Below are 25,216 nucleotides of genomic sequence, written 5' to 3'. Positions count from 1 at the left end.
CTTTTGAAGATGTGGCGTTGATGGAGATTAAAGGGAGGAGATATGAGGCACAACAGGTAGGTAAACTGTTAGGTAAACGGTGCTAGCTAGATTATAGTTAATCTCTCATATGGTTAGGTATGGTGTCCCACAAGGATCTGTACTCAGTCAACAAACTACTATTATTCAATTTATTTGTATTGTCAATCTCCACTTCTATGTGGATGACCCTCATCTCTATGTTGCCGGTAATCTATCTGATTGCTGAGTGTGTTTAGACCAAGTGGCAACCTCAGTGGCTTCTTCAAAGCATTTACTGTATTATTATCACTCCTTTATCTATTAGCATACAGTATCAGTACTGATTAGTTGATGAGATCCTGTATTATGGATTCAGTAATGTCCTTCTGCCTGGGATGGCCCTGGCTGCACACCTGGTTTTGTTAAGAAAGAGTCAAGGCTGCTCTGTCCCTCTGCACTGCCACTGGCCACTTTTTTTGCTCTGTTGAATTCAGAAAACCTGTAGATGAACAACATGGAAAGTTAGGCTGTCAATTATAGTATTACGATCTGGATGATATAGCTAACATTTTTATGTGTAGCAAAACACATCTGGAACCACATGTTTCTGAGAGAAGACCTGGATCTAAACTAATGTTGCAGGCCATATAACAATCTTTTATTTCTGATTATAGAGAGGGTTGCTAAAAAAAAGATATAGACTAACTCAGGGTAACATGAAAATATTGCTATTTCCTCAGGCCATTAGACTCCTGAACCAGAACTCAACTTGACCACTCCCCCCACCACCAGGACTTAGCCTGACACACACACACACATACACACACCCTTGCACATATTTTCATTTCTGATTACATTATTTAGATTATATTTAATTACATTATTTACATCATATTAGTTAGAAATTTTTATAACCAAATGTAATCACAAATGGTACAGCAGCAGCTGCAGGTGTGCCGCCGGTCGCCATAGTTGCCATCCGAGGTACTAGTGCGTGAGGCCGCGAGGTGCGCACCCAATGCGTAATATGGTTACCATGAAAAAAAGGAAGGAATCACATTAAGCTCGTCAGACGTTTCAGAGTTTCCTCAATATTAATACGCCAAAAAAGAAAACAATGACTGTTCACGAGTCCCAAAACACGAGTCTGAGTCGAGTCTGAAGTCTCTGTGTGTGCGACTTAAGTGTCAAGTCCCCATCAGCTAGCAAGTCGGTACATTGGCTGTTTGGAGCAAATAAACAGACTGCACGGATGGTGCAGCAGTCAAATTCATATGATGAATAATGCAAGGTGAAAATTTGCTTTGCTTTCTGTCAGAGCACATGGTTAGAGGTCTGTCTCCTAGCTGTTACAAGCTGGAAAGCTACGAATTATAATATAACTGAAATATCAGGCACCAGTAATCAAAGGTTGATACTCTCCCTTTAGGGATCTGCACTGGGATGTATTTTTCTGTTAAAACATTTGAAGGTTTTAAATCTGTAGGAGAATTGTATTTGTTGTTGGCATTACTGCCTTTATTGGATAGTGTGCATCAAGATAATAAAAGGAAGTATGTTGACAGAGAGAGAGGCGACAAATGTCCCTGTCTGGATTTGAAACCAGGATGTTGTGGTTACATGGAATGTGTTTCATACCACAGAGAGCCCAGGACGCCCCCACCAGAGAGAATTTCAAATAAACAGGCATTAGAACTTAAGTAAGAAGTAATTTGTTTTGCTTTACTTTTAACTGGGAGGAAATACATAAATTAATGCCATTGCAACTCAAGTGAATATAATCAGTAGTTAGTAAATCATTACTTATTCTGAGTAACATCCCCATCACTGGTGCAAGACTGCTGCTGATGTGTGTGTGTGTGTGTGTGTGTGTGTGTGTGTGTGTGTGTGTGATTTCTCATCGCCTGTGTGTTGATATCCAAGCCCTAAACAAGTTTCTGTGGAGGGCTGCTGTGATCACCCCTTAATGTCATCTACATTAGACAATCAGGTAGGTCAGATTTAGGTGCCAACAGCTAGACACATTAACATAATTCCCTTTGGGCCCAAATAGACACCAGATTAGTCGCTGGGTTGACAAAGAGCTAAAGCTCTAAAGAAGGAAAGTTGCCAATGTGGCTACAGAGTGCTCTTGACGTTATTAGACACCAGTGGCTCACTTCCTCTTATATTGATCCTGACTCTTCCTAGGTTCTTGCCAATTTAATGGGTTAGAGATAGCAGGCTAATAGGATAGTCCCGGGCTGCAAACAAGGCAACATTAGGAAAGAGGGGAGAGGAGAGGAGGAGGAGATACAGGAGAGAAGATCGGGTTAGAAAGGAGATGAACAAAGGAAAAGAAGGAAAATGAAAGTTAAGGACAACACAAGGACAGATCAGATAAAGTGAAGAGAGGGAGATGGTTAGAAGAAGTTAGAAGAAAAGGAAGGGAAAGGAAAAAGGAAAGGGTGAGAGAGAAAAGATGAGGCAAAGAAAGTTACAAGGGGAAAAGATGGGGAGAATTTAGAAAAAATGTGGAAAGTTTAGCCAGAAGAAAAGATGGCGTTTGTTCAGCGTGAGCAAAGTCACGTCCACCTGAACTCGTCTGCTTCTCATCCCTCCTTCTTTTACCCCCTTCTCCTCCTTTTTCCTCCCCCTCTACATGAATAATTGAGAGAGTGATGTGTGAAGGCTCACGTAGTCCAAGGCATGACAGAGAGAGAAAAAAAAAGGCGGAGTAATACCAGTGGTGGGGAGGGAACTAAAAGCAGCAGTGGAGATGAAATTGTGTGACACCTACATGTTGATAGGTCTATTTCTTCCTCTCTGAAGTCAGAGCACTGAGAAAAGAGGATGCAAACATTCAGGGTTTCAAAATACATGGTAATAATGTACACACACACATTTCTCATGTATGCCACCTTGCCAAAAGTTTGACTTTTGACAACTCACCTGGCAATTGTAGACACTTTGGCCATTGCTAACATGTTACTGTGTCATTGTGTTTTTTTCTAAAAGAAGTATTTAGTGTGCGATATCATCCAGGGACTTTCTGAGGGGATAGTTGATGATGCTATTCAGAGTAACAGTTAGGAACTGGTTTTGTTTAGCTGAAGAGGCAGGAATAATTAGGTTAAAGCCTTTTTGCAGGAATAATCTGATTGGTTAAAGCTCCTGTATAGCCATAGTACACCCAAAAATATTTATTTAGAAATAAAAGGGTGCCCCTTTAGCTCAGTGGGTAGAGCTCGCAACCCATGTACCAAGGCTGAGTCCTTGCTGCAGCGGCCCAGGGTTCAAATCTGACCTGCAGCCCTTTGCTGCATGTTGTCCCCTCTCTCTACTCCCCTTTCCTGTCTATCTTCAGCTGTATCTATCAAATAAAGGCAATAAACAAAAATAACTTTAGAAATAATAATTCTGTCCATTTTGAGGTCTTCTCAGGACTGTCTGTATGTACAGGTCTCAAAGTCTCCTTTGTTACTTGTTAAGTCTGTGCGACCTTTATGATTCTTCAGCACGTTTGCACCAAACGTCTATCTAACTTTAAAGTAGTAATACAGTAATTGAGTTTTTGGCCATAAACACAACATATTATGACCATATAAATTTTCTATAAATTTTAGCAAATTGTTGCCTATGTAGACGTGGCGAAACATTTAGCATTTATTTGGAAATGTGTTTCCACCTGACTAATGTGTAATAATGCAGCCCAGTCTCATGCCAGAGTGTGTAATAATCAAGTTTAGATGTCTAGATATGAAAATGACCTGCGTGTATGAAGGTGCATTATAAAGCGCAACAAAGTTTGCATAAGATGGAGGATGAGGTGGATAGATGGATCAAACAATCACATGACTTTCACCTAGGAAACCACTTTCTGATTCTCTTGTGAAATCGAAGTTTTATGTGTAAACTAACTTGTGTAACATAGCCTATTTAACTCACGTCAAGTACGTAATGTAACTTACAATCTTTACTTAAACCTTTACCAAGTAGTTTTGGTGCCTAAACCTAACCAAATTCTGACCTCAGCAAGCTGTATTTTAAAAGTATAACTGGATGATGCATATTTGTTACTGCTAACTTGATGCAAAATGAGAATGTGTTGAACTTACGCTGCCACGCCTAGATGTGGCAAAACATGACATTGCCACAGTGGACCGTGTAAATGTGTATCACACACTTTTAGCCCTGCTTTGGTCTGAAACAACTCCTATCTGACTCTTAGGTAATAAATGCTCAACTATTGATGCAGGTCGTAAAACCAAAACAAGGAGCTGAAAGACACTAAAGTCGGGTGGTAATTCCTTGTCACTATGAGCCCTTGCTGTTACTACTTACATATACATACCGGTAACCATGTGACTCATTGTTAAAAAACCCCAAAACTGATGTTGACTCTGACTCATGTTTTCTGGTTACTTTTACTTTGACCAAGCAAAGTCACAAATGGGTCCGTGTATGTTTTGGTCATTGGATTTTCCTTTCAGAAACGGGTATTAAAAAACAGAAAACGAGTGGTTATTTGATTTTCGTTTTAAAATACAAAAATTCAAATTGAAATACAAGGCGTTTTTCTTTTTCATGGTCAAAAAGGGATGAGCGAAATTAAAAAAAATATTCGATTTTCATTTTCTTTTTCATATAACAAAAAATAAAATCACTAGAAAACAGAAACGGAAAAAAGGCCTGTTTTTTCATATTCTGAGACCGGATGTTGTCATTTACAGGACGGTGCTGTGGAGAAGAAACAGTAGGCTAGTAGACTGCGGTCAATCCAGCCGTGAGTCCGATCTCCGTGGTCAAATCAGCCGCACTTAAATTTAGAGTGTACAAGTATTCTCAGCATTATGGTAAATGCGGAGAAACAGCGTATTTACTTCCGGTTTTCAAAATAAAGGTATTTAGAGCCGTAAGCTATAATTAAAATATGTTACATTAAAGTGTTGTGCCCCTGATGAATAAAAAAACACTTTATATCAAGTATACTGCACCAGTGTGGAGAAATGCCAAAATAAAAGTCTCATATTTATGCCTCCAGAGATTGCATATTTGACATATTTGTGTGTATTATCTCCATCTCTGAGACAAGTCAAAGATATTGCAGGCTGCACATTTATCACTAGTGCTTTTCATGAAACAAGACAAAGAAAAGAGATACTGGAAAAGTGCTGCTGCCCTAGGAGGATCATCGGATTGTCTAGCCTGTGAGTCAAAGTGAGTGTAGACTAAAGCAAAAAAAGCTAAAATGTGTGTCTGGACAGGACCCACTGTTTACTCAGTGAGAGGAAAAACACTGGAATGAACTGAATTTACCTCTGTTGGTGACCCAGACGGACGAGATGACTTTTCCTCAGTGCACAAAGAGTTCATTGATTCTGAGTGGCCTCAAGCTATTGTGTTTGTATCTCTGTGTTGTATTCTAGTGGCAAAGTGCATGAGGAGGACAAGTCCATGGATTATATGAGCTATACGTTCAAAGCTAAGGGGAGTATAACATTTTCACAATAAAATCGTAGCAACATCAATTGTAAAATTACACCAGAAGGTTTCAAAACACAATGTATGTAGAAATGTAAACATTTATTAGATAAGAGATTAATGTTAGCATAATCAAAGGATGCACATTTCACTTAATACCAGGCAGTAAACAGCTTGAAAAATGAAAACTGCACAGTATAATTATAAAATTTAGAACACTTCTTAAGCAAACCAACTTAAAATTTAGTTTTTTCTACAGTTTAAACATTTTTGCGGTAAAACACTATCAAATCTATGCATATACATATATTCAGTATTTTTGCTGTATTGCATATTGGATGCAATTATCATGCAATATACAACTCCACATTTTCTACGTTATTGCTCCTCCTTTGTATTGTTTTATTTATTTTCCCCACATGGTTTAATAACAGCTGGAAACTAAACAAAACTAAGCAAACACGCACACACTTTTCACACAAAAGTTCAGTTCAGGTTTTATTTAACGGATACAAAAATCACCGTTATCCAAACCTGCACAGTGGTGTTAGAGAGGAATTTAACATTTCCTGTCCCTGGAGCTGCCAAGTTTGTTCTCTAACCCAATCTATAAATACAGAGGAGGGTGAGGAGCACTCTGGGCTGAGGCAGATTGGCAGTGAGCTGCCTTATGTCACAGGTCCAACGAACTCATTGAGCCAATCGTGCCACCCGGTTGTGCTGTGTATCAACAAAGGCTCGCTGTTTACACTTCAGGCTTTTCGTTAATGACCTTATGCAAGTGTAGAGTGACAGGAGCTTCAAGCTGTGAGTGTCTTAGTCAAGGGGTCACTCCTTTCTAACTGGTTGGACATATGCAATATAGTGCTACAGGGAAATCAAGCATTTCCTGCCTGCCTATCTTACTGTTATAACATTACAAATAACAAGTCTACATAGCTGACGAGCATTAAATACATTTCAACATTTCAATAAGCCCCAGTCATATGACCCTGTTTACCCCGAGGTAATCAGTTCTTCAAACTTTATTTCTCAGTCTCTTGTTGTCTTGAGAAACTTAGGAAGCATTGAATGACAGTAACCAACTTCTTTATTTTGAGATTGCTGTAATTGGTTTTTGAAATACCAGTTGCTAAACCCGTTTGAACTATAGTTCACTGGGCTCCCAAATACCCAAGCCTTGTCCTGTTAGGAGGACACATGCAATGCATAAAACACAACCAGACAAGGTGATGTATGGTAGTTATGATTGCCATGAAGTTTCTGGTTTTATCCATCCAAACCCAGAAAGGCTCTGGTGGGAAACATCTACAATTCAAACAGGAAATCGAAAAGAAACAGTGTTTTTTATCTGGGAAACTTCCACAGCCCTATCAGATTAACTCATATATACCGTCATGTTCCAAATGTGTTCATTTTCATTTAAACTGGATGTTTTAAAAAACTTACTGAACCTATAAAGAAATGGAAATTGTTACAATAAATACTGGTACCACAGAGTGTTAGAACTGGATGTTCCAACCATTTATCCATTACTTTTAGTTAACTATTATGACTGTTTGAAATCACTTTTAGCTCTGTATTTAAACCAGTACATTTAGCTTACAACCATTTAGGTTATCCATTAGACCCACTTTTTTTCTGAATTACATTTAGCTAACTATTTCAACATTGTTTATAAATTACTTTTAGTTTGAACTATTTATTAGTTAATTTTGGCTAATTACTTACGACTTCTCTGCTTGATTGCTAACTAGATGTCACACACTCTCATCACAAATGTTTCAAATTAGTTAGCTAATTAAAACTACTAAAGTCTACTCTACAGTCTGTCTCTATAGGCCTAGTCTCTGTGATACTACAGATACCCCTGGTTGGGTATTATGGTTGTAGATAATGTGCCCCACAAGGGTTCAAGATAAATCAAAATGTGAATTTAAACCAGATTACAACAGAAGGAAGTTATATAAGTATAACAAGAATCCAAGAAAATCTAAAATCAACTGTGTGATGAGCTGACTACAAGTGTCCCTGAAATGTTATTGACAGAAATTTAAAGATTTGATGATTTAAAGAAGGATAAAATGGCAAATATGAGATATGATGTGTGAAACACTTTGTCACACTGAGATTAAACTGCATTTGTTGTTCAGAGGTCAAAATTTTTTTCAAATTTGAACTTTGCCTGATGGATTACAGATGAGAACTGCTTGTCCCAAACACACAATTTAATTTCTCATGTCTGACGCCACAATACCTGATACCTAACTTGACCTCCAGATTGTGGCCGCTCCCTGCGTCAGAGGAACAAATCCCCAAATCAATCTGATTCATTACAAAAGAGTTGTATTGTTCTGAGCTACATCGGAAAGTGTGTGAAGTCATGTAGTGATTCTACACAAAATCTGATAGCTTTAATGCTGAAATGAGTGATGATTCTGATTGGACAGTTTCTTTAGTAACAAACTGACCTAACTGAACGTCATCTCTCTAAATGTTTCTCCATAGTTGCTAAGCCAAGTTCCCAGTGTTGCAACAAGTCACTTCTGCAAATGTAAATTCTTAAGAAAATTCACCTTACTCTCAGTATGACCTTGTTCCATTCACAGCCACTTATCACCCCCATTCCCATGAGAACATAGGAGTCCAATCTGGTGGTTTTATGTAGTTATCTATGGGTATGAGAAGAGTTTTCTCCCCTCAGTTTTTGGGCTCCTCAAAACTTTTTTCTACACTGTATCAATGCAATTTGCCACATAGCTCCAGTCTTCATAGGTCTTTTAGGTTAAACTGACACATTTGTCATTTTGTTTTTGAAGGGAGTGATCGCCAAGAACCCTCTGTCATATCTACAAATAAACCAAAGCGAAAGCTAACTGTAGCCATGGTGCTGTGGGTGAATTTGTTAAGCTGTTGGTTGGATGTCAGACTCCTTCAGCGTCACAGCAGGGGGATCTTTCTGGGAAACTTTTAACCTCAATGATCCTCTGTCCTCTCAGCTGTAGGGCAGCTCTAATGGTCTTATCCAGGATCCTTTACAAACCTGCTTTCTATCTGCACGTCTCTGCCTTACCATCTCAACCATGTCACCCACAAGCCCGTTTCATCCTCAGACAGATATATAAACAGGGATTTATATATCGTATCCAGTTGATTAACTAGTTAATCTGGACATCTAAACATATCTTTGTTAATAACATACTGGTAGTTTGGTAGTTTTAAACCAGACAGCTCACCCTGCAAGGTATCATCAGGTTTGTCTTTGTGGCAGGTCTCTGACTCTGCAGTTAACTGGACCTTAATCCATCAAAGCAGCGTGTGAGAGAAGGTCTAATACTGAACATATCATGAGAGTATCTCTTAGCTGGTGTATATCCTCTTAACTCTCAGGACACTTGGCCCACTAACATAACCCCGATCTCTATAGGCATTAAGTACAACATACAGGCCATCATATATATCTGACATTAAAGGTGCAATATGTAAGAATTGGCTACCTGTCAAATTCATACTCCAAACAATTAGCATGGTGCTGCAAGGGGGCGGGGCCACCCACCAGCACAGTTTCAGACTTTTCAGATTTGAAATTCTTAATTTTAGAAGACAGCTGTTTGTATATTCAGATATTGCAAAAAACATTTGTGCAATTTGCACAAGTCTGTCTGGAATATCTATGTAAAATCTTACTTTTGATGCTTTGTTTTGTTTGTTTTACAAATGATTTCTATTTAGGATAGAATCCAAGTGTGGCAGGGTCTTTATAAGTGTTCCATATTAAGCAGGACTTTGCTTAAATTCTGCATCTATGACTTGCGATGATAAAAATATAATTAGCTTTTGATCTTCAAGCTATTTCCTATATCCAGCTCACAACACCTGTACACACACCCCTCATGTTTTCCAGAGGTGGCTGCTGACACCACTGAGAAGGGTGAGAAGAACAAAGTTTATGGTTTAGTAAAGTTTTGTAATTAACTTACAGTCCAGACACAGACACATGTCATTAGTCTGGTTTCAGTGGAGAGGTTTTGTTCTAAATGTGTGTGTTTAGGGGACTTGTCCAGCCTGATAAGACAGAAGCACTGCAGTGTGTCTCAGATGCAGAACCCATGGTGCTCTCTGAACATCTGCATGTGGTTACATAAGATGAAATAACCTCACATTGCCGGCGCAGCATCCCAACAGATCAGTGAAGGCAGTACTGTGATTAGGAAGGAACAGAATCTAACATTCATTAAATGGGATGCAAAATGTATTAAATGTTTTTTTTTTTTACATTTAGGCATGAAACGTTGTAAGCAATTATCAAAAACTGAGCAAGAAAGAGGCTTAATTAACACTAGAATAAGTGATAAAAATGATTTTGATACTGCTATCCTTGCAGACTCACTAAGAAACTGTCTGTCTTAGTGAATCATCACCTTCAATTAAATTCATGGCTGATTGGATTCAAACGAAATCTTCCTTTGTGTCCAGTCTTTTACTGAGCTACCTGCTATAGCTCAATAAACTCCCCTCTGGAAGGGTTTCAGGACGGCTGATACAACTCGAGTCACTTTATGAATTTTTATTGCGCACACATACACAATAAGCATCCACACACTAGGTAGCCTGACTGCTACAACTACGTTAGCCTGTCAGCTTGATAATTAGTGACGTTAATGAGCTAGATAGTTAGTTAGTTAGTTAGTTAGGTTGTAAACCTGCAACGAAAACACAAACACAAAACCCAGAATTAACCAATGAAATTATACAATCATTCATGTGATTAATTCTTGATTTGAATTAGTAGCAATGCTAGTTTATAGTCACTTACCGGCAAGGTGTACCAGTCCTGACCATCAATTGAATGAAAATGCAAACTAAAGTTGAGCCACCTGCGCACTGTGACTAATTATGTATACACAGACACACAGTCTGGAGACCAGGAATGATAATAAAACAAACCTGTAACCTGGTATGATTATATCACATATGAAATATAACTATACTAAATATGCCTGCATTCGGAATAAGGTGGTAAATGTACACACTTATTTCCTCAAATACCCCAGAACATAATCATAACATCTACCACTTTTAATATATATATATAAAGCAATAGTTACACCTGCTGGAAAGTTCTACACTTTGTAATGATCAACACTGCACACAACTCTGTGTTCTATTCTCTTTTTCATTGCTTTGTGTTTTTTTTTAATATTATATAACTGTTTGTCTGTGGGTGGTAGTGATGAAGACAAACCTTCTTGGAAGCTGTCATATACTGTAAACCAGTGATAGTCCTCCTTATAATGTGGTACGTGGTAGTCCGTCCGCTATGTGGGATGATTGCAGGTTGGTGTGTGTGATAAATGCATGACAGTTTGGATGACTGAAGCAATCCATGAGTCATATCTGGATGTTTGGTCACCTGTGTTGACCATGTACACTAATATGAAAACCAGAAGTTTGCCAGCTTCACTTCTACATCCAAAACATCCCGATATCGGTTTCCACTCATTTATTTCTGCCCCAGTTTTGTAAGACAAGACACCAGATCCCTGCTTTACTTTTGACTTGACATTTTGAGAAATATGCTAATTTGTTTTCTTATTATATCCCATTTCTGCCAATAGATCCACCTAAATGTTACACACTGGACTTTTACATTTTACAATAAAAGTCTTTCAGTCCAATTTGGACATTTTACAGGTCCCATAGTTAACTATAATTAGCTTCCACCATCTAAAAGAAGGGACATTTAACTGCAAATTCATAGGAAGTCTTTTTTGGAAAGAACTGTGTCATTTGGTACAAATTATAGGGGAAATGGAGACAGTGTTAGCACACGTTCAATTTAATTGTTAGTGTCAAGTATGCTGAATGTGGAAAAATGGGAAATTTTGTAGGCAAGCATACAGTTGAGCAAATATGGAGTAGCCAATAAAGTTTCCAATAATATGTGAATAATAAATTAATGAATAACGGTAACAACTTTATTTATATAGCACCTTTTAAAAACAGAGTTTACAGACAAAGCAAAAATAATAGCTGTGATTCACAAACTATGATTAAATATAAAAATAATAAATACCAAAATACAATTAGAGGAGCAGAATAAAAGCCATAAAACTAAAATGAAAATAATTATAAATAAATAAAAGTACAATATCTAACAAAATTACTAAAATGCAGTAAACAGTACAACATGCAGTAAACAGACAACATCACATGAAGGCAAGTCCATAGAAAATGGATTTTAAGAAGTGAGAAGTCACTGATTCTGCAAACCTCATCTCCTCAGGCCTTGGTGGCAAATCACGATGTTCATTTGGGCACAAATGGAGGTTTCTTTTATGGGAAATTCCAATAACTGTTAATAAAATCAATTAGTACTTAATTTCATAGTTCTTTCCAGGAAACATCCAAAGAAAATATTAGAAAATAATGGGCCTGTAAAATGAACTGTTAACATACAATCATATGTTACTGTTTATAGTATGTATTTCAGGCTTTATTCTTATTGATTCTGGTCCAGAATGACAGACTACACAACTGGTGAAGTTTGTAATGAAATGTAATGTTTGGAGATTAAATGATTATACAATGTGTTGTAGTACACAGCTGGATGTTTTGTGACACAGCACACTGCAGCTGGATAGAGAAAGGCACATTCAACCTGCCACCACACCGTCTACTGCCAGCACATGAAACTACACTGTAGGTCAAGGTGCAGATATAATCTGACCCCAGTCATTTGTGTGTATGTGGGTGTGTGCGCGTCTGGAGGAGAGGTTATAGTTAATCTGTCTGTCTGACTGTCTAGTAGTGGTCTGTCTGCGTTGGGATCAGTGCGTCCTGTCAAATAATACCATCTAATCTGAACTGAAAGCCTTTCCTCACATTCGCTGACCTCATACAGGTGGAAAATATCATGAAAAAACACACACACACACACACACACACACACACACACACACACACACACACACACACACAAACCATTTTGGAAGGATTCCCAGCATGACTCACTTTCACTGACCACACAGATGAGTGAGTCAGGCACTCGTGACAGGAAGGAAAATCAAGTGTTTCCCCTGTTTCCTCTCAGTTTTGCATGAGCTCATATGAAGCCAGTGTGCGCCCTCTTCAGGACAGAGAGAGACAGAGAGGAAGAGAGAGTAAAAACAGACTGAAAAAATGTCTGGCATCAGAAACTGCTGCCACAAACATTGCTAATCCACCGATGGCAGCATTCAAGGACCACAAAAATCCAAACCATATGTTACAGTATATTCATAGTCAAAATCTATCTGTCTGTTGACACTTAACGTTACTGCAGCTTGTTCTGTTTACTGAGGTGTGGTGAGCCAATGAGTTTAACAAATTGCTTTCCAAGTTGCAACATCATCGTCATACTGTTTATTTTCTGATTACTGCTGTTACAAACTGAATGTGGTATAACTCTCTAATTAATACTATACCAGCTGGACTTAAGAATTCCTACAGTCTGTCCAAATAGGCCAGTTTAGCCGAACATGCAGGGGTGGTCCTAGACCATTTGGTGCCCTGGGCGAGCTTTACCGATAGCGCCCCATCCCCACGAGAAAAGAACTCATGTCCAAAGAATTGCACATTTATTTAAACAATTATAATACAAACAATATAACAATATGTGCAAAAGAATAAACCTGTTCAATAATAAATATGCAAAAAATAAACTTTTAAACATATTTTTAACAGTAGTGCACACTAAAGAGTCAAAACAAAAACTTTAACAATAAAACATTGTGTGCAAAATTAGATACTGTAAAATGTGATTCATATAACCTATTAATCAAAATACAATATACAAAATAAACAAATAATGTTCAAATTCACCCCAAGTGAACAGAATAATATATTCTACTTCACACTAATATCACACTTCATTCACAATGCGATCTTTCTGGCCTTCCTTGCCGCAAAGTCATCAATAACCTCCTCGTAGGAAATCTTACCACCAACCAAACAAAGAGGTAAAAATGTCGGTCTTATGACTTATGACAGTCTTATTATGAAAATATTGGGCCGACTGCATGTTAATAACGACCAAACCTAGCCGAACGCAGCGGGACGTCACACACCCTCATTGCTACTTAATGTTAATGTTGTCGGTGAATTTAATAAATATATAATCAAAATTACGTACCTTACTCTTTTGCACCTTTCTCCCGCTCTTCTTTTCTGCGCTTTCGAAAGTGCGCCCCAGATGGCTTTAGCCGTTTCATTTTCTGTGGACTGTAGCTGTAACCATGGTAACCCGTCGACACACAGCCGACCGACCGACTGCGCATCAGTGTGCAGGCTAGCATGTTGTGACCGTGACGTGTAACAGTCAGAATTGTCATTTCTTTTACTTAAATTTAATTTATTTTTTATGTCAAAGTATTGTTGCAGATAGAGGGATGGCAAAAACTGTTGAAAAAATAAGTAGACATTATAATTTTAATTATAATTTTTTTCTCGCTGCATATTTGGCGCCCCTCACTAGGTGGCGCCCTAGGCAAGCACCTATGTCGCCTGTAGGAAGGACCGCCACTGCGAACATGGAAAGGCTCCACTCAGTGCAGTGTGTTCACATTACTGTAAGAGAGAAGCTGCAGCTGACAGCTAATTATCAGCCAGTAGTAATAGAGTTACTGTCACAACTAATCGTTGAACATCACATATATTCAAAAACTACTCAAACTATCGTGCAAACTTTGACAAAACCCAAAAATAAATCAAGCGTTGCACATCCAACTAAAACAAAAGTGTCTCGGTGTGACTCGTCCAGTAAACACAGCCTGGAAATAAGGCAACATCCTGCCGATGCTGCAGTTGCCGTGGCAGCATATGAACTCAGCACCAAGGTGACTGTGCTGTACTTTGGCCGCAGACAGGAATATAAACAGGAAATGGACTAACTAATAGGATTATGAGTCAGCTGCATGCAGGAGTGCAGTGAGCAGTGCAATATGCGTGAGTTGTTAATCTATCCCTGTGAGAATGACTCACTTTCACTATAAGGATATTTGGCTGGTCCTTTCTTTAGGATTGGGCAATCAAATTAAATGTATTTTTGTAATGCTGTCCACATTTAATTCAGAATGACAGAAAACAACTGTAACAGCTCTCTCGCTCTCATTGGTGTGCCTTCATTGTCTTTACATGCATTTCTCCAGTTGGACAGAAAACACTGCAGGACAGAATTTAAAAAAAGAGTTGAATGCCACCATTTGCTTCCATAATGTGTCAGTAGAGCTGCTAGATATTGCCCCCAAAATACCTCACTGTTTATGAACTCAGTTAACCTTCTCTGCTGTGTGAATTTGTCCAACTTTGCAGCAACCCTGCCACCTGCTGGACATAGAAAGTAAAACTACTATGTCTGACAATCTGCAGCTGCTGCAATTATAGGCCTTTTTTTTACACCGGATCTTTTGACCCTCACAGCAGGAAAAGCACAGGCGTAAAGAACATTATTATTACTTACCAGTCATGTTGGCTCGATGGGATGGCTCACTGCAATGATTCCCAGCCTTTTTCTTTAAAGGACCCCTTTTTCTATCATTGAGTAAACTGACCACCCCTCACTAAGTGATATATTTTATGGATACAATAGTACAACAGTACAGAATATACTGTACAAAGGACCCTAATTGTGAACACAATAAATTTGTGTCAAATTTGGATGAATTTTGAGGAGATTTTTTTGATCAGAGATGAGTTTTACTAATTTTTTAGGCACTTTTTATACTATTTTCTGTCTGTATTATGTATTTTTCTAATTTTTAAGAATCTTAACTACTTAATATACCTCTGTTTCAGACAAATTCAGTGTGTTATTCTCTCTGATGCGTGGCCATTTTCTATTAGCTCTTTGGTTGTTTAATTCAATTCAATTCAATTCAATTTTATTTGTATAGCACCAATTCATAACAGAAGTTATCTCAGGACACTTTTCAAATAGAGCAGGTCTAGACCGAACTCTTCATAACATTATTTACAGAGACCCAACAGTACCACCATGAGCAAGCACTTAGTGACAAGGGCAAGGAAAAACTGCCTGTTAAAAGGCAGAAACCTAGGACAGATCCTTCCTAGCAGCATAACTAAGGGATGGTTCAGGACTCACCTGATCCAGCCCTAACTATAAGCTTTATCAAAGAGGAACGTCTTAATCCTACTCTTGAATGTGGAGAGGGTGTCTGCCTCCCGAACCACAACTGGAAGCTGATTCCACAGGAGAGGAGCTTGGTAACTGAAGGCTCTGGCTCCTGTTCTACTTTTAGAGACTATAGGAACCACAAGTAGCCCAGCATTCAGAGAACGTAGTGTTCTAGTGGGGTAATAGGGTACTATGAGCTCTTTAAGATATGAAGAGGCCTGACCATGAAGAGCTTTATAGGTGAGGAGGAGGATTTTAAATTCTATTCTACATTTTACAGGGAGCCAGGGCAGACAAGCTAACTGCGTACTTTTGTAATGCGGGATTAGGCTTCAGAGAGAGAGTGAAGGATCTGCGAAGATAGCTTGTCTTCAGGCCTTAAAGTTTCAATCTTAAATAATAATCTAAACTTGAAAAAATCTTTTTGGTTTTTTTTCACAGAAATAAACTACCCACTGTGGAGCTTTGGTCTCCCCTAGTGGGGGTCCCGACCCCCAGGTTGGGAACGACGGGTTTACTGGAACTCTTTAATGGAACAGAGCCATCTTCAATGTGATCAGATACACCTGTGTCTCTGCTGCTGCTGTGTAGCAAGTCAAAAGATTTGCTGTGAAAAAGGTAATTTACTTGCAGACTGGCATAGTTTATTACCGTTCGAAACTCCACCCAAAGTGGATCTTTTCAGTTTGGGTGGAGTTTCTTCCCTCCTGCACGCTTGGAAGTGGCTGTATGAAGTTTACTTTAGTTCATTTCTTCACAGAACACTTAATGTACACAGAAACCTCTAAAAACCACTGTTGCAGTCTGTTCCACTCCACCCCCAATCTGTATGCTAAACACTTATATTTCTGATTAAATATGTGTAAATAGATGAATGATGTGTTCATGGAGTAAACTGAACAAACCAAATGGCTTTTTTCACAATCAGGGCACTTATATTATATATATTTTTAAATACTCCCATTTTTATTGTTTTTGTTTATATGAAGTTTGTATCATATGGGTTGATATATAACAAAGCAAAACAAAAAACAACACAGAAAGGGAAAGCAGCACCCCCCCCAACTTAAACATAATATCAAATTATTTCTGTATAAAAAAGAAAACCAATGGAAAGCAGAAAAAAGTTGCTTTTAGAAATATATGACGGCTGATTGGCAACAGGTGCTGAGTATATGGAAGAAATACTCCATTACTTAAGTGAAAGTACCAATACCACACAGTAGAAATACTCTATTCCAAGTACAATTTCTCATCCAACATCCTACTTGAAAGTAAAAGTAATAGTATTATATAACAACAAAAAGAACTTGTTCTGCCTACAGTCCCCTGTGACTGATTAAGGTTCTTTCTAGATTGTAATGTTGATGTAGCAATCAGTATTTTACTGTTGTAGCTGGTTTGAGATGGAGCTAGTTTTAACTTCTTAATTCACAGTACAGGTATATAGTCCAGTGGTACTCAGTCGTCAGGTTTGTTTAAAGGGTCACCAGATAAATCTGAGGGGTTGTGAGATGATTCATTGGAGAGGGAAGAAGAAGAGAAGAACTGTTCACACATTGGTATTTATTCTCTGGACTTTTCTTTAATCTTTAATTTTTTGTGAAATCTTAATGCTTAACTGGTAAGTATAGCAGTCAAATTAATGTAGTGGAGTAAAAAATACAATACTTCCCTCAAAAAATGTAACTACTCAAGTAAAGTACAAGTATCTCAAAAGTACAATAATGAGGTAAATGGACTTACCACTGCTATTCAGTAACCACAAATTAATAAACCTAACCTACATTGACACAATGTGTAGCACTAGTTTTGAAAGTAAATTTTTAAAAGAGCTACTTAATATTGTTAATATTGTCATTAATGTTGTTTACTGCATTTCTTCCTTTGTTTATGGGAGTTGGAAACTCCACACTGGCTGCTAAATAACCCATTACTGACCAGTTGAGTAAAGTTTAGTTTGGACTAATAAAAGACTAGGCTATTTATACATAAAACATTTACACAATACACAACATTTATTATTCATTACTATTTTCAAAAATGATATTATTACTTTACTCCCTGACAACAGTAATTCGTTCTAAAACTATTATATTACTTTTCTGCTTTTCCCCACAAAATTAGTAATTATGTCCCTTCTTCCCAAAATTCAGACTTATGACCATTAAATCCAGTTTTTTATGTTAAAATCAAAGTAATATATACTATAATATTTCTGTAATATTTCCAGCCACTGAATATAAGGTTTTCCATCTCCCATGCTAGTTTTCTTCACGATTACAAACTTTAATCCAAGGATTTGATTGGATTGTTGGATTTTAAATCAGTAAAAGTAATATTGTAACTAATTATTCATTATTCATAATTTTTATGAAATGAATCAGTAATTAGTTACACTACTAGTTACTGGGGGAAGTAATATTATCACTGTAATATTATTACCAGTGATGAGTTACTAAGGGGGAGCCAATTGTCCCACTGTGAGGCATTTCTTCACTGCAAAATGAGATACTGACAGTGTAGAAAAAAGTTCAGTCTTAAGGCTCTGAAATATGATAACATTTAGTTATTACTTCTAGTATACACTAGATGGTGCTGTAGGGTTTAAGATCGTAGCAGGAACATTACATTAAACATACACATATACATTATACATAGATGATAGTTGAAAACATTAGGATTACATTAAATAAATGAATAAATCCTTAAAGAAATTTTACTTCAATAGAGAAAAACTCCCACTAATAAAGTAAGTAATTATGTGTTATATTAATCAAAGGGACACCCAGTGGTGGAAGTATTTAGATCAGATCTTTTACTACTAGATCTACTTTTCTTAGATCTTTATTGTAGTAGAAATACCAGTGTGTAGAAGGACTCAAGTAAAAGTCCTGTATTCAAAATTCTGTAATAGTAAAATAATAATAATGATAATAATAATAATAATAATAATAATTTGAAGATAGTAAATGTCAATTAATATGAATTAATATGAAATGATTGAACATCTCAGATAACCTTTATAAGATTCAAGCACTTGGTGTTTTTCAGTGTTACTTTTCATGACAAACAGCTGACAAACTTGAGGACAAGTGAGGACACGAAGACGAGGAATTTTACTTCATGATGGTATCAATAAAGCTAAAATACCACAAGAGCTACTTAATTGCCTCTAAGCAAACTTTAAATCATTCTGGCGTTGTCAAGAGCTTCATTTCCAGAGGGATGATTACAGCGAACATTACAGGCTGTAGGTGAGAGGGTCAGAAACATTGTTCTGCCTGTCAGGAGAATTAATGTGCTTTCTATTTTTGCTGTGACGCGAGCATAAGTTCGAGGTTGTGAGAACAATGTTGAAAGTTGAAAGTTTAAGTGATTTAAGTGATTACTCTCTATTTCTGTCTGTAGGGCAGGTGTGGTCAGTGCTGTGTAAAGAAGTGAAGTAGCTGGATGGCAGCCTGTGTATTTATTTAGAGTTACATGAGGACACTGGCTCTTTGTTCCTGAAGTCAACAGCGTTTACACAGATAGGAAGAGTCTAGCTGGTATAAATGATATACAATATCACAGTCCAGGAAAACAGCAAATGTTTTATCCTGTAGCTGCTAGAAACAACAGTGAATACAGTGCTTCAATAAACAGTGCTAAACAGCAGATAAATATTAGATATGTAAGTCACTTGAACAGCAGAACCAGCTTCAAAACAGGAAGGATTATGGGTAAAAGAAAATGGATGCAGGCAGGGGAGTGTCCAGACTTTATTGACTAGGACACACAAGTTGGGCATTGACTTATGAAGGGGGGGGGGGCATGAAGTATATCCGTCATATTCAATTTATGCAGCATTATTCAGCCTCATTCCTGACATAGCCCGCCTCTGAAAGACAGTGCAGAGAGGATAACGGGGTGGCCAATCAGATTTCAGGAGTGGACACCCTCTGGACACGTTTTAGCATATTTGATCACTTTTCCAGTGTGAAAAGATTTAAAACCACCACTGATGGTGGAATGTAATTGAGCACTTTTACAAATTTGAGATACTTTACCTTACCTGATTGGATTTTTATGCAACTTCTAACTTTTTACTCCATTACATTTGTCTAACTCTTGTAGTTACTAGTTAGATCACACTGTTTCACACCCTCCCTTTCCAGAAAATGTTCTTACGTTTTAAGATAAATAAACCATTTAAACCCGTCTTAGCTGGAAAATGGGCAGTTTTTCACTGGACAGCCACACTACAAACATATGATGATCTTATAGAATATGATGCATTGCTGTAGATTAAACTACCCAACAGTATATAAAGTAGTTCAAATGAGCTCAGCCTTAAACATACAGCAGTAAAATGCAACATACATATTATTGCAGCAGTAATATTAATCCAAAGCACCTTTTTACTGCACAATGGGTACTTTTACTTCCCATACTTTAAGTCAATTTGACTGATAATATTGAAATACTTCTACTTGAGAGTAAAATTTAAGGATAAACTAATTACAAACAACAGAGACACACACAGACAAAAAGTGTCTCGATTATGCCTTTAATTTGATATTTCCCTGTGGCATTATATCATGTTTGTACTTGTGCATTTCATATAATCAGGTTGGACTTGATCTCACATTGCATGCTGCTTTCTCTGAAAGACTTTCCGTTTGTTACATAATAACATATGCTATGTCCTCTCCAAACATCAAAAACCACCTTGCACCCAAGTGTGTCACCTTCTTCACCTAAAATGTGAATGTATATCATCTTGCGGGTGGACTCACATCAGGATACCGTTTAGGTTTTACCCGGACCTTATGATGGATTATAAACCTGTTTATTGATTTTCTCATTTATTGATGTAACCCTGGGAATTGTATAGCCCGTCCGGGACTACTGCTCACTGTTAACTAAAGTCAGTGTTTTAATGTTGCTGGGAAAAGAGGGGCCTCTCCAGTCCAAGACACTGATGTTTTAAGGATATATACATTCAGTGTGGTACAGAATTACAACAGAAGGTCCCAAGATGCCAACTTGCAGTAACCCTTAAAGGAATAGTTTGACATTTTGAGAAATACAGTATTTGTTATCTCGCTGAGAGTGAGATGTAGGGTCCAAAATCAACATCTGGCAGACGCCAAATATGGGGAAATAAATTGGGGTCACTGGTGAGGTGGCCAGTAAATCAGTTGGAATCACATTGTTTAGGGCCAGGTTTCCATCTCTGTGTGTTTTATGTGTTCTGACTGAGACTAATATGACCCTCACTGTCCACTGTCCACTTGTTGACGTGATGAAACAAATCAAATCAACTCACTACTATCTGACACTTTCTACACAATGTCTGTCTCTGTTTTTGCCGTAAAAAATATCGTGTTACATGTTATTAGAGATGAGGGGACACATTCAGGGTGTTAAGCCACCAAAAAAGAAAGACAAAGAGAAAAGTCACAGATATTGGTGTTTGTGCGAGAGGTAGCAAGACTCCAAGATCCTGGCTAAAAGAGTCAGCAGCTGGTTAGAATAATTTAAAGACTGGAAAGAGGGAAAAACAGCTGGCCTGATGCAAAATCCACCAGAAGAGACTCCAGGAAGTCACTGCACCTGGCCAAGAAATAGTAGACCAATAATCAAACATAACACCATAAAGCCAAGAATTGTCGTTTACAGGTGCTGGTAGGTGTCAGTGTCAGGCTGGCTGTTTCCAGTCTCTGTGCTAAGCTAAGCTAACTGGCTGCAACTTCATATTTAATGTACATGTACATGAGTGGTATCAAACTTCTTGTTTAACTCTCAACAAAAAAGGGAATCAATGTATTTCACAAAATTTTGGACTATTCGTTGAAGATTTCTGGAATATTTGTCCATATAAATGTTGTGCCTTTAACAGAAATCCCCCTTCTTTGTTTGGAATCTAATCCTATTCAGGGCCCTAACATTAACCTATGACCATCGATCTATGACCTTAAGAAATGGTCAGCAACTACGTTTTTTCCAGCATCATTCATTGCGGTGTGGTGGAGACACAGTGTTATACTGTATGTTGTCAATGTTTTCTTTATTATTTTTGGAGGCCTGGATTTGGCCCACAGCCTGCTACTTGCTTACCACTGACACCTGAAGCATTTGACTGGTACAACTTGGCGATACATACGGCAACCTGCCTGGGTGCACAGGAAAAAACATTTTTATCTATATTATCATTTATTTAAATATTCTTTAAAATGTGGATCATTTCTTTGGATTTATGACGATTTATTTGTTTTGGCTGACCTTGTCTGACCACTCTCTTCCTGCTCTTCATTAGCCGCCTCCTGACTGACTGGACTTATTTGATTAGAGTGTCGGATCATTCTGTTACTGCTGATGAGGGCACAGTGTGAGGATAGATAAAGATAGATAGACTTGATTGTTCAGTGGGTGCATGTATCCGTCTTGACCGCCTATTTGCAACCATAGTTAAACCTCATGTAAAAGACCTCATCAAAATATTAAACTTGATATTGTTTGTTTAGCATTTTAATAGTCAAATTTCCCACAATGTTTTCGCCAAAATACACTAACCAAATCTACAACAGTTTTGATAATGACTGAAAACTGCAGGCGGATGTCAGGCCTGTTTCAAGTGAAATGCGGCATGACCCAGAAGAGAGTACTGCACATGAGGAACAAGTGGCAGAATGAGCTTGTGCTGCTGACAGATGTATTGCCTTTGGCTCTGAGCCCACAGCTTCCTACTATGTTCCTGTTGGGTAGTAATCACTCAGAAATAGTTGAATGACTTCCAATAGAAATAGCTGAAGGACTATCTCTCTTCCCCTTTCTGCACATCACTTCCAAGGACAGTGACCTAAACAAATTTGGGAAAATAAAGCAGTGTCTGTTATCTTCATTATTTTTCTCTGTGTACAGAGGACCAAAAAAAGATATTTTCCACAACTGGGCCTTTTGGATTGTGCAGCAGTAAATAAAGCACATCGGGAATAGCAACAATGTGCAATGTGAACATGGCAGAAGTTAAAGTTAAATAAAGAGAGAGTGCACTATAATTGGAAAAAAGGTCGTCGAAACTCATCACCTTTTTGATTAGTTTATGTTTGCTTTCATCAGAGAGGTCGAAGGCTGTCGTGTTCACATGATGTGGAAGATGAGTCGTGTCATTTAGTGTACGCTGATGTTACTGAATGGTATGAAAACAAACGACTGTTTAGACCGTGATGCCTCAGCTTGAGTGCTTCAGCTTGACTGTTGTCTTGGGAAAAACAAACTGGCACAGAGCGGAACGCGATACAAGTATCAACAGGCAGTTTACTGGTGGCTTTGTCACATGGCAGCGTGTTGCACCCTTGACAACATCATCACATTCATAATTACTGTTTAACACAACGGTGTGATCAGTTCCACGAAACTGAATCCTCTCATACGAACTTATTTCACATTTTCTTTCTAGAAACTCATTATGGACCCCCTGCTGTAATAGCTCTGTGATAGTGGCAGCTCCAGCGCCAATTCTGACACCACCCCCACTCTCTGTTTACTGCAGAGGCGTCATGCAAGCCAAAATTCTGAGGGCTAAATATTCGGGTAAATACTGTTTAGATGTCATTTCATGTCAATTAATTCCACTGTTATGGGTATTAAAAATGACACATCCACACTAGATTCTACAATGCTGCAACCTTTCTTGAAAAAGAGCTATCTATCTATATATATAAATTTGTATGTAAACTATGCTATTGCACACTCCTAGAGATGGGCCTGAATTTAAAATAATCACAACTACATATTATAAAAAAATCTAGATATTAAAAATCTGTTGGAGCAGGTTTCCCACCAACTTGAAAGGGCATGATGCCACTGGTTTACTGTGGATGTATTAGTTATTGATCGGTAATTGGTTTGTGATAACTTGGTTAAGTAAAATTCTGTGTAGTAAAATGCATCATGTAAGCACAGCATACTACACTGAAACAATAAAGGCCTTAAAAGAAAATGTTATTTTGTGGATCCTCTAAGATGACCTAATAATGCAGGTGTCGCCTTAAGGCCTCTGTCATTTCAGTTACATTGTTACTGTGTGGGTAAGATTGGATTCTTTGCATTTGGAGGGTCTGGCGTTCCATCCTGCTTTGATCAGCTATCCAGCTTTTACCTGGTGGTATTTTCTTAAAATGAGATGATGATGATTGTTGTTGATTGATAATTCATGTTTAAACAGTAACAGATCATTTGTAAGTCAAGATGTCCAAGTTTTGATGTCTACAAGTTACATAAAACTGACTTGACTTTGTTGACATTGCAGCGACCTGAAATGTGGATTTATGAATAAATGTATTGAAGTCACTTGGAAATCCCCTATCAACAAAGACAGTCTTTCTGTCTTCTTCAACTTTTCCTCTGGACAAAGGCTGTCTCCCAAAGGATACCACTGTAATATTTACAACACCTAAAAGCAGTTTGGAGAGACCTGCCATAAATAAATGAGATTTATCAGCCGGTTTAACCACCAAGCCTCAATACACATTTCAAAGAGACACTCTTTATTACCAAGTGTAACCTTTGTTATGTAACTTTGTGCTATGTGCTATTCTCTGCATGTCTTGCAGCCTCTGCCAAGTATGACCGTTTAACCACCAACAACAGTCTGGACGACAAGAAGCCCATCGTCTCATCTGGAGCAGGACTGAGCAATTGCAGCACTCATCAAATAGTTTGCACAGAAAAGATTCTCCTTTTTTGTTTGATTTCTGAAAAGAGTTTGTTGCTGAAAAAATAAGGGTACAACGGTACATGTATGATATATTTATTTGGAACTGTTTTGGCGGGCGACCTTCTGTGGTCCTATAAATCCTAATTATGTCAACAGTTCATCTAAACATATATCAAAATTAAATTCTATTCTTTCGGCTAGTCGGGTTAGCCTTGTTATTTACAAATGCAAATAAAAAGCTGTAAGAGCTTCTGATATAATTTAGGTTTAGGAGTGTTGCTGATATTGTTGGACCAAAGTTGGGTACGCTGGGTATGCTTCTGGAAACACAATCAATCATGCAATGAAAGGAGCACCAAACAAAGTTTGATGGTCTTATTCTTTGGTATGAAAAACCATAATAAGTCAGTGATAAATGTCTAATTACACAGAACAATATGGAGATAATTACTAAAGCAGCATGTAAACCATTGCCAATCCACACAGTACTTTTTGAAGAACACACAGAAATCAGAGCAAGTTGACTACAGACATAAACTGTGAGGTCTGAAATGGATTTGCTTCAGAGCCAATTTTGTATCCCACAAGGTTAGGTCATTATAAAGATATGTGGTGTAAAAAAGACAAGTTTGGAAACCACTACTGCAGTAAAAAAAATAGCAATGACATGACACTAGCCACATTCACATTGAAAGGCCATGTCTAACATGATCAGCTCAATTGGAAGGCCATTGGATTGCTGGACAAAGACGCTGATAGCTGTAATGCAACTTCTTTACAGTACCATTAGGTTGTCAGTCAATGAGGCAGCGGATGCACTGTGAATGATTGTAAGGGGAATCTAAATTTGGTTTGGGCCCTGTTAACACAGCGAT

The 25,216-nt window shown here is 37.8% G+C and overlaps 1 long non-coding RNA gene across 1 annotated transcript; it reads left to right on the top strand.

The window, feature by feature from the left end:
* The first annotated feature begins 1 nt into the window (after position 1).
* LOC127358978 (uncharacterized) lies at positions 2 to 24,677 on the top strand. Its single transcript, XR_007882574.1, has 3 exons — positions 2 to 56; positions 16,079 to 16,255; positions 24,238 to 24,677. It is a non-coding gene; the product is annotated as an uncharacterized LOC127358978 (long non-coding RNA).
* The last annotated feature ends 539 nt before the right edge of the window (positions 24,678 to 25,216 follow it).

This window comes from Dicentrarchus labrax, unplaced genomic scaffold (genome assembly GCF_905237075.1).
Source record: "Dicentrarchus labrax unplaced genomic scaffold, dlabrax2021, whole genome shotgun sequence".
NCBI classification, from domain to species: domain Eukaryota; kingdom Metazoa; phylum Chordata; class Actinopteri; family Moronidae; genus Dicentrarchus; species Dicentrarchus labrax.
The sequence above is the reverse complement of the archived record's forward strand: the minus strand, read 5'-3'. Positions and strand labels throughout refer to the sequence as shown.